We start from the raw sequence: 11,199 nt of genomic DNA, 5'->3' as shown, positions 1-11,199 counted from the left end.
TAGTGCTTCGTGCGGTGAGAATACTACCGTAGTCAGTACCCCATCGTTTCGGGCAGAGAACTGGCTGTTTATCCAGGGTGGTTGACCCCACGTGAAGCTGCACCCGAGGAGCCCCAGAGCCGACGAGCGAGTGGACCTGTATACCGGATTATTCTACCGACGACAGCCCGCCTTCCCCGGCACGGATTATGCTTTGTATACGTTGATTATTCCATGGATAAAGACCCCCGACACTGCCGTGTGTTGGAACCCCCCCCCCCTGGAGAGGACGCAAGGTGAGGAGACGCTCTGCAAGACGAGGTCGCTTCACGTCTCTCCTCCGTGGACCGGAGGACGCCGGCCCACAAAGAGTCCACCTGCTTTCATCTGTGGTCCAAGGATCGCCGGCGCATTGAACGGCACTACAGTGGGTTCACCTGGGATACCCTTGGCCGGATGAGGCAGCCGGATTCTACCCCCCCCCCTTCCTACTCCTGTCGGCTTACAAGCGACCGGATTAACCCCCCCTAGTGTATCCAGTCTATAATCATTCAAGTATCATTGCTGTTATTCCTTAAACTATTCCAGGTCGTATATGTACCACCTGCGCCTTCAGAGATTGGACATTCTCTATTGATATACCGACGAATACTCTTGCCATAAAAGTGCATACTAATTCCCATTCATAAATGTGATTGATTTGATTAAGTGCTTGCTCTACACACCATCGCTGTGTAGAAATAAAGACCTATTTCTAATTCGTACATTTGTGTTGGATCCGTTTCATCTACGTGACAGTGTTCATCATAATATATTTATGCCGAGTACTGGGTGGCCGAATATTAAGTACAAAGGTAGTGGTAGTAAGTATCATATCTAGTAATACAGTCAGGGAATTGTACCCCTCAGTTACAATTGGTCCTTCGAGCCGGATGGTAATTAGTGTAATATTAATATAGTGTTATTAATATTGAAATGGCCTATGATGAACACTCCACGAAACGATCCTCCTAACCAACGCCCGCAGCGCGAACGACGGCTCCCTCAGTACTTAGAGGCTTACGCTGTCAGTCAACAACCTAGTCTTCTACTAACAGTAAACGCGGTAAAACTAGAAAGTAAAAGTATGTCTAACCCCAACGCCCAGACTACCCCGACCATAGAGGCCCCTACGGGTTCTAATGTAACTGACCAAGTTCACGGTGGGGACCAGTGGGAACCAGACATGACTTCACACCCCGCCAGTACTGAAGAAGTAGTCCCCGATGAGTCCCGGGAGGAATACAACGCTACCGAGAGAGAACTCGGCACGGAAGAAGACGGGGAGAGCACCGTGGAGATAGAGCTCCAAGGCTCCGCAAGGAGTACCCCGAGGGAAGGCTCCCCTATACAACCGCCTTCTCCCAGCGAGGCAGAGAGGACCCTACAGCAGGCCTTCCTCATCAGCCTGAACGCCGCTGCTGAACGCGACCGACTGCAGATCCAGCAGCGGAGCGAAGAAGAGCATATACGTCTAGAAATAAGACGCATTCAGAGAGAAGAGAATGTGGCCCGAGACCGAGCAGACAGCCAGCGAGCAGCTGCTGGTGCTCTACGGGACGCAGAGCGCGACAGACAGCAAGCGCAACTAATAGAACAGCTTATCAGACGGACAACACCCTCTCCCTCCGCCAGAGGCTCCAGGAACTCGTCTAGACACACCTCCAGGGCGGCATCCCCTAGCCGAGTAAACAACCCTGAACTTGACCAACAGACGAGGTCTATACCCCCCACAGACCACCTCCCCCCACCGGTCCAAGCGAGACCTAGCAACCGGGAAGGAGCAGCATATCCTGTGGAGAGGCTAAACCAGAGACTACAAGCATTGGATGACCTAACTGAAGACGAAGAGGAAGAGGAGGAGAACCACGCCCGACGACAGCACAGTACTCTACCGGACCAGGAGGTCCGGTACAGCCCAGGCTATACTCCCGCGGAGCTGCGCTACAGACCCCCGACTCTATACCCGGGTGAGCACGACGCACGACCCGCACCGAGGAACAGCACCTGGACAAGCGGGCCATGGTACACTGCCGGTACCAGCCCATACCAAGGAGCGGGAGGAGACTCGCCTAGGAGGCCTCTCCCCCAACGCTCGCCGATGTATCCACAGTCAGCGTCATACATTGGCACGCCTATGGTACCCGACTTCACCCAAGAGAACCGGGCCCAGTATACAGAACTCCGCATGTGTCTGGAGACCATGTTGGTGGATGTATTGGATGAACGCCACAAATACGCCATCCTACTGAAGCACTTAAAGGTACCCCGCGCACATAATATAGCGCTCGCCTACGCGACTTCCACCACCCCATACACAGCAGCGCTGGTAGCATTGGACCAGAGGTATGGGCGCATATGGGATTACGTGATCCAGGAGATCCGACACATCGACCGCTTACCCCCAGCAATAGACAATCGAGCACTGGACGACCTGTCCATCAGAGTGCAGTCCCTGGTAGGGATGTTGGGAGCGCAGAGAGAGAAGGGGAGGCATGAACTTTACGCCAACTCAAATGTGGAAAGGATCTTGGAGAAGCTGCCGCCCACCCGACAGGAGCGTTTTAGGCGGCAGAGAGACCACGAGACCCGAATGGCCCCGAACCGAACCTCCTCGATCTAGCAGACTTCCTGGCGAGAGAAGTCAGCAGCCTACGGCTAGATACATTCGGACGGAGCACCCCTGGCTCCAGAGAAGGAACCAGACGACTAAATGATGGAAGAAGATCGGTGACTGTGATGCACCAATCGGAGTCAGTACCGAGCAGCAGGAGCCACAGTACCCCCTCCAGAACGGAGAAGTGGAAGATAGTGTGCCCCTACTGTGAGAAAGAACACTGGCTAGCGCAATGTGACTCCTTCCCCAAGCTGAACGCGGAGGAAGCAAGTCAATGGATAAAGTCCAACAAGCGCTGTTTTCGCTGTGCGCGCTCACACATGGCAGCCGAATGCCGCTTAAAGAAAAGGTGCACCAAGTGCGATGGAGCCCATCTGGACATACTTCACGACAGTAACAGACGGCGCCCTTCACCCGCACCATCCAGCAGCAAAGCAAGCGTCATGTACATCGATCCCGCCAGCAGCAGTGGAGCCCGAGTACTCCTAAAAGTAGTGCGTGTGACACTAAGCTACCAGAATAAAGTCCTGGACACTTACGCCGTCCTCGATGACGGGTCAGAGAAGACCCTTCTGCTCGCCTCCGCTGCGGCCCAGCTAGGGCTGCGGGGAAGCGAAACCCAAATGACAATTCGGACAATAAGACGAGATTTGAAGACGATAAAGGGCGAGAATGTCTCATTCTCTATCGCAGCAAGCGGCCAGCCTGAGCGACGGTACCAGATTACAGACGCTTTCACCAGCCAAGAAATAGGACTGTCGCGGTACACATACCCCGTCGCCAAGCTGATGGAGAAATATGTTCATCTGCGCAAGCTACCGATCCCGCTCATAGACAATGCTATGCCGACCCTGTTGATAGGCTCCGACCATGCAGACCTCATTGTCCCGATAGACCGGGTTCATACCGGACCCCGAGGCTGTCCTGCAGCAGTCGAGACCCGTTTGGGATGGACTCTCCAAGGCCCGCTCGCCAAATCTCTCAACCGAAGTACAGCCACTAGATGTCTCCACTCCCGAGTCACGGAGGGAGAAACCGCACTCCTGCAACACGTAGAGCGGCTATGGACCTTGGAACAAATGCCCTTTAAGAACGGAAAGAAAGACATTCGCTCTAAAGATGACATTTACGCCATTCACCTCCTCGAGACAGGGACCAAGAGAGTCCCGGTCAACGGCGTGTTGAGATACGCCACGCCACTCCTGCGGCGAGAAGGAATGCCTACTTTCCACGCGAAGACAGACGCCACAGAACGGTACCTGCTGAACACGGAGCGGCGCTTAGCCAAGAACCCCGCCCAAGAGAGTGTATACCGCGCTGAGATTGAGAAGCTCATCACAGCGGGACACGTCACAAAGATGGACATTAAAGAGGCTGACCAGACCACTGAATCGTGGTACGTGCCTCACCACAAGGTCCATCACAACGGTAAAGACCGCATAGTATTTAACTGCAGCTACCAGATCGGATCCCAAAATCTGAATAAAGAGTTACTGCCCGGTCCCACACTCGGCCCCTCCCTACTCGGCGTTCTACTCCGCTTCCGCCAGGAAAAGGTGGCCATCAGCGGGGACATTAAAGGAATGTTCCTGCAGGTGAGATTAGTAGAGGAGGACAAGCCCCTGTTACGGTTCCTATGGAGAGAGAAGCCAGGAGATGAGCACCCAGCCATCTACCAATGGGAAGTCCTCCCCTTCGGAACGACGTGCAGCCCCTGCTGTGCTACATTTGCACTACAGAAACATGTAGCAGAGGACCCAGCAGCGGACGAAGAGGTCCGACACAGCGTAAAGAACAGCTTCTACGTAGACAACTGTCTACAAAGCCTTTCAACCCAGGAAGAAGCCGAGGCTCTCCTGATTAAACTCCGCGCCTCATTGATCAAAGGCGGCTTTGATCTCAGGCAGTGGGCCAGCAGCGATCCGCAAGTACTGCGCAGCCTCTCCTCCGAGGACAAGGCAGCCAGCAGCGAGACCTGGATGGCTACAATCCCGGGAGAAGCCCAGGAGATGACCCTGGGATTGGTGTGGCGATTCAAAACAGATTCGCTTCACTACAGACACAAGCCCCTGACTACGGAGCAGGGAAGGCCGGCGGCGGCGCCGACCACCAGACGGAGTGTGTACACAACACTCGCCCGACAATATGACCCGCTAGGATGTATTCTACCGTACACCACCAGGGCAAAAATGATTGTACGAGCATTGTGGGACAAGGACAAGGGCTGGGACGACCCCATTCCCGCACACCTTGCATCCACCTGGAGAGAGTGGGAGATGGAGCTCCACTCACTCCCAGGCGTTAATATGCGCCGAAGCTACTTCCCACCCACGGTGAGGCCAGAGACATGTAAAATGGACTTACACGTCTTCAGTGACGCCTCAGAGGTCGCATACGGATCAGTAGCCTACTTGCGGGCCCAAGAAAGGGGGGGAGAGATCTACACAGCATCTGTCCTCGCCCGCTCGAGAATAGCCCCACGCAAGCAACAATCTATCCCACGTCTAGAGCTCTGCGCAGCCCTAGCCGGAGCGCACCTAGCCACGCTCATCCAACGTGAGCTCACCATACCGGTGTCTAGAACAATCCTGTGGTCAGATTCCACGACAGTACTCGCCTGGATCAAATCGGACTCATGCAAGTACAAAGTCTTCGTGGGAGTCAGAGTCACCGAGATTCAAGACTTAACCGAAGAGTTAACCGGAGAAACAGAGTGGCGCTACGTTGATACAAAACAGAACCCAGCTGACGTCATCACCCGGGGGATGCCCCTGGATGACCTCACCCGTCGCAATGTCTACAGTGACGGCCCAGCATTCCTAAAGCTCCCGGAAGGAGAGTGGCCCACGCCTATCCCGAGGGAAGCCAGTCAGGAGGAGGCTGAGAATAAGAAGCCTGTGTTCTGTGGATTGAGCACTGTTATCTCCGCAGACCCCAACACACTCCTGATGGGGCGGCTAGATCCCGCGTTACCCCAGACAATGTACCGGCCTGAAGAAGCGAACGGCCGACGAATGTGGAGGTACAGCCAAGTATTAGCCGACAAGTTTTGGAACAGTTTCCTACTGCACTACCTACCGTCTCTACAGACCCGCCAGAAGTGGGTAAAGGAGAGAGACAATTTGACAGAAGGAACAGTCGTCATGATTATTGATCAATCACTGCCCAGAGCTATGTGGCCGGCCGGCCGCGTAAGCAAAGTGATCACCGGTGCCGACGGCAAGGTCCGAGCAGCTGAAGTGCTCGTCCAGGGTCGCACTTACACCCGTCCCGTGGCGAGGCTCATAGAACTGCCCCGACTCCCAGACACAATCGATGATGACCATGACCCTATAACCCTATGACTTTGTGAAGTTGACTGACCCCTACAGCAAACCCTTATGTGTAAATAGACAACGCGATTAATCTGTCTCTGTTTAACTGATTAGGTCTGGGACCAATCAGGGGGTGGCTGTTGTGAAGGGCCAGATTAAACCGAATATATATAATTATTTATATATATATATTTAATTGTATTTGTATATTCTCTAATATTCCCTGATATCCCTTGTATATTCCTTGTACAATATGCATTGAATATCCATTCTAGCCTACTGAACATCCCATAATAGTCTCCATTCTACTATTGGTCGAGACCTTGGTGCCAGGCTGCCATACCCCTCAGACCCAGTTCAAACGTACCGCTCAACATGTACGAACAAGTCCTAGTTCCGCGTAGGAATCTGGCTACCGCACCACTAATGGGACTATTTGTTCATAGTGCGTATATATACTGCGCTACTAAAGTAGGACTTTCTTTTCAGTCCAGTTTCTTACCCTCCAATAGAGTCACAGACGTAAAGCCTCCCCGCGACGCCACGTGTGGGAGTAAGGCCAAGTTCGGCTTACCATCGGTATTGAGACATCGTGTATATTAATATTTGAATAGTCATATTTGGCACTATATCGTCGAGTTGGACGTAGTCTATTAAGCTAATAATAGTCTGTTAATGTATAGTGCTTCGTGCGGTGAGAATACTACCGTAGTCAGTACCCCATCGTTTCGGGCAGAGAACTGGCTGTTTATCCAGGGTGGTTGACCCCACGTGAAGCTGCACCCGAGGAGCCCCAGAGCCGACGAGCGAGTGGACCTGTATACCGGATTATTCTACCGACGACAGCCCGCCTTCCCCGGCACGGATTATGCTTTGTATACGTTGATTATTCCATGGATAAAGACCCCCGACACTGCCGTGTGTTGGAACCCCCCCCCCCTGGAGAGGACGCAAGGTGAGGAGACGCTCTGCAAGACGAGGTCGCTTCACGTCTCTCCTCCGTGGACCGGAGGACGCCGGCCCACAAAGAGTCCACCTGCTTTCATCTGTGGTCCAAGGATCGCCGGCGCATTGAACGGCACTACAGTGGGTTCACCTGGGATACCCTTGGCCGGATGAGGCAGCCGGATTCTACCCCCCCCCCCTTCCTACTCCTGTCGGCTTACAAGCGACCGGATTAACCCCCCCTAGTGTATCCAGTCTATAATCATTCAAGTATCATTGCTGTTATTCCTTAAACTATTCCAGGTCGTATATGTACCACCTGCGCCTTCAGAGATTGGACATTCTCTATTGATATACCGACGAATACTCTTGCCATAAAAGTGCATACTAATTCCCATTCATAAATGTGATTGATTTGATTAAGTGCTTGCTCTACACACCATCGCTGTGTAGAAATAAAGACCTATTTCTAATTCGTACATTTGTGTTGGATCCGTTTCATCTATGTGACAGTGTTCATCATAATATATTTATGCCGAGTACTGGGTGGCCGAATATTAAGTACAAAGGTAGTGGTAGTAAGTATCATATCTAGTAATACAGTCAGGGAATTGTACCCCTCAGTTACAGTAACATTAGACATGGTAACATTACACATGGTAACATTATACATGGTAACATACATGGTAACATACAGGGTAACATTATACACGGTACATTATACACGGTACATTATACATGGTAACATTATACATGGTAACATACATGGTAACATTATACACAGTACATTATACATGGTAACATTATACATGGTAACATACATGGTAACCTACATGGTAACATTAGACATGGTAACATTAGACATGGTAACATTACACATGGTAACATTATACATGGTAACATACATGGTAACATACAGGGTAACATTATACACGGTACATTATACATGGTAACATTATACATGGTAACATACATGGTAACATTATACATGGTTACATTATACATGGTAACATTATACATGGTAACATTATACTAGGGGTGGGAATCACCAGTTTCATCACGATACGATACGATATCGATTCTTTGGAAAATGATACGATATTTGCCGATATCACAAAGTCTGCCACGATACGATACGATACGATTCGATTCAGGTGCCTGCGATCGATATGAGGCGATATTATGTGCCCATTTAACACAATCAGTCACATTTAGATCAACTAAAAAAAGGCTACGGAAATATCAATTGATGTTTTTATTTTTGAGCTCTTCCAGACATTTAAATGAAAAACAATCTATTGTTTTTAATACAAATAGACCTCCTGTTAACTTTTTATATATTGAGCTTTAAACTTTAAGTAAAATGTTTTGGAACTCACAACACGCAAGCTAAAACCCTTTCCTCTCCCAAACGTCCTACAATTGTTTTATGTTGCATGATGATCATGAATACATATATTATGTATTCATGTTTAAATATCAACATTATCTGTCCATCCTCAGTAACACACACACACACACACACACACACACACACACACACACACACACACACACACACACACACACACACACACACACACACACACACACACACACACACACACACACACACACACACAGAATGCCCCTCACGCAACCCAGTCCCCCACAGAAAGGTAGACTGCCCAGTGCCCCCACCCTTGCTCTTTCCCAAGTCCCCTCTCCTCTCTCCTCTCCTCTCATGGTTAGCTGCAGTGCTTAGCATAGTTAGCTCACGCTAACGCAACGTTCATTTCGGTATTTAATGCGACATATTGGGCATAAAGGAATGGAGAGGATGGAAAGCATGTTAGATGCATTTAACCCCTTGTGGGGAAAAAACAACAGGCACTTATTTCGGGCAAAATAGGCGGACTATGAAGCAATACTATCTAACGTCTACACACGGAGCTGCGCTGAGCTTGTTATTCCGGCCGGGCGGAAATGCTCACGAGGGGATTTTCAAAATAAGAGTATCGCAATATGAATCGATCTTTTTACGTTGCATCGATCCTATTTGATTATTGATAATAGATCGATATATCGATCTGGATCGATGTATCGTCCCACCCCTACATTATACACGGTAACATTATACATGGTAACATTTATGTTGGGGCTAATGGACTGTAAAGCTGACAGGACCGTTCTTATTGGTTTGAGATGATTTTTGTTGTACCATACGTTGCTATGGGGTGCCCCATTTATTTTGATCCTCCTTTTGGTTAATACAACACTTTGAATTTAACACTGTTCCAGTACTCTCATTCTTTATTGCTGAACAGGTTTGTTTATTATTTCAAGCTTGTTACAGAAATGGCAACCACGAAGGGACTTTAAAAAAAAAAAAAAGGAAAAAAACAGTGTAAAATATTCTCTATGTTGTTGTTAAGAGCTTTTGTTTTGTTTTGTTAGTTTGAGGTTGCTATACCATGGCTACATCTATGCATTCTCCTATTCAAGGGAGTATTGTTGGAGAAGAGGTTTCCTCAGACCAGGGAGAGGGAGAACTTGCTGAGGCTACTGACATTACACAGCTTCAGTCACGTTTGAGTGCTGTGGAAAGAGAGATCCAGGCTTTCCATATAAATACAACTAGACAAGATGACATTCTCAGGTATTACATTGACCGTGAATGTCAACGACTACAACAGACTTTTCAGAGCGATATTAATAACCTCCAACAGTCAATGGTGGAGTGTTTGAAAAGACGAGACAAACAGCTTAATGCTCAACCACAAAACCCCATCAGGAGGGCTAGCACTCCTGTACGGGATGATGCACCATCTGTTCACTTTTCAGAAAATTTTGAACATGGTGGTATTGAAATGGAAACTGAGGAGCAAGGTTCCCTGCCTTTCATGCCTAGACCCTTGCCCTTGCCTCTACTGCCTGTAGTAAATACTATACTGCTGCCTGGAGTAAGTCCTCTACTGCCTGGGCCAGACCCTCCACAGTGGCAGCCAGGTGAGCTGAACCAGTTTGAGTCTTCCTTTGAACATTCGCATAATGAGCACGAATCTGTGGAACAAGGTCTCGCACCACTATGGGATGGGGCAATGGCTGCACTGCATAAAAAGAGGAAGCCCTTGGTGGGGCTGTACTTAGCAGCGACCCCTATAGCCCAGTTCGATCGGCAACAGGAGCGGAGAGTGGAAAGCAGAGAGCCCGAAGGCAGCAGCCCCCACCACCGCCGGTCCAGGTTACTATCTAGCACCGGGAAACACACTAGAGAGTCACCGCCGGCACAAGACCACCATTACCAACCAGTAACCATGAGCAGCGAGGCCGCCGAAACGCAACAACCACCGCAGCCCGCTGACGACGCAGAGAGCCCGTCCAGCCCGGCAGCCGAAGCTTCCGCGGCGGATAAGAAGGTCATCGCAACAAAAGTCTTGGGGACAGTCAAGTGGTTCAACGTCAGAAATGGATATGGTTTTATCAACAGGAATGACACGAAAGAGGACGTGTTTGTACACCAGATGGCCATAAAAAAGAACAACCCAAGGAAATACCTTCGCAGTGTTGGCGATGGAGACACTGTGGAGTTTGATGTGGTTGTAGGGAAGAAGGGAGCAGAGGCGGCCAACGTCACCGGCTCAGCAGGCGTTCCAGTCCAGGGGAGCAAGTACGCCGCTGACCGGAACCGCTACAGGCGCTACCCCCTGCAGGAGGGGCCCACCCCGCAATGGAGAATACCCTGAGAACTACCAGAGCGAGGGCGAGCCGCCGAGTAGCGGAAGCCGTGAAGGCCGCGAGAAGAGCAGCCGCGAGGGGGCAGAGAGCGCCCCAGAGGGAGACATGCAGCCACAGCAGCGCAGGCCCTCCTACCCAGGCAGACGGCGCTACCCGCCATACTTTGGAGGCGAAGGCGAAGAGAACCAGAGAGGTCCAGACCAGGGCGGCGACAAACCAATGAGACAGACCTACTACAGAGGCTTCCAACCAAGGGGTCCACCCAAAGTACCTCTTAACTCCATGTTAGAAAGGCAACAGCAAATCCTGCAACAAGTTCAGCAAAATGTGGCTCAGGCCCTGGAGCATCAAGCTTGAGGCTTCAATAGAAGGAGGTCTCCTGTCACATACCAAGTAGGAGAGAGGTATGGGTTAAGTTGCACCCACTGTCTGATGCCAAGGCCATGTTTATAGCAAAACTTGCTCCAAATTGGAGAGGGCCAGCCACAGTTCTCAGACGTTTAGGGTCAGTGACCTACAGAGAATGGCCATGGATAGCAGTCCTAACACCCATGAAACCTTGCATGTTGAGAACATGAAGATGTTTTA

The 11,199-nt window shown here is 50.4% G+C and overlaps 1 pseudogene across 1 annotated transcript; it reads left to right on the top strand.

Annotated features, from left to right (window-relative positions):
• Positions 1 to 10,067: 10,067 nt before the first annotated feature.
• LOC311231730 (Y-box-binding protein 1-like) lies at positions 10,068 to 10,968 on the top strand (annotated as a pseudogene). Its single transcript has one exon. The product of its transcript is annotated as a Y-box-binding protein 1-like (transcript).
• The last annotated feature ends 231 nt before the right edge of the window (positions 10,969 to 11,199 follow it).

Source organism: Notolepis coatsorum, assembly GCF_963971535.1.
Source record: "Notolepis coatsorum genome assembly, chromosome: 7".
In the NCBI taxonomy this organism is placed as follows: Eukaryota; Metazoa; Chordata; class Actinopteri; order Aulopiformes; family Paralepididae; genus Notolepis; species Notolepis coatsorum.
Note: the sequence above shows the minus strand (reverse complement) of the source record. Positions and strands in the feature narration are given on the sequence as shown.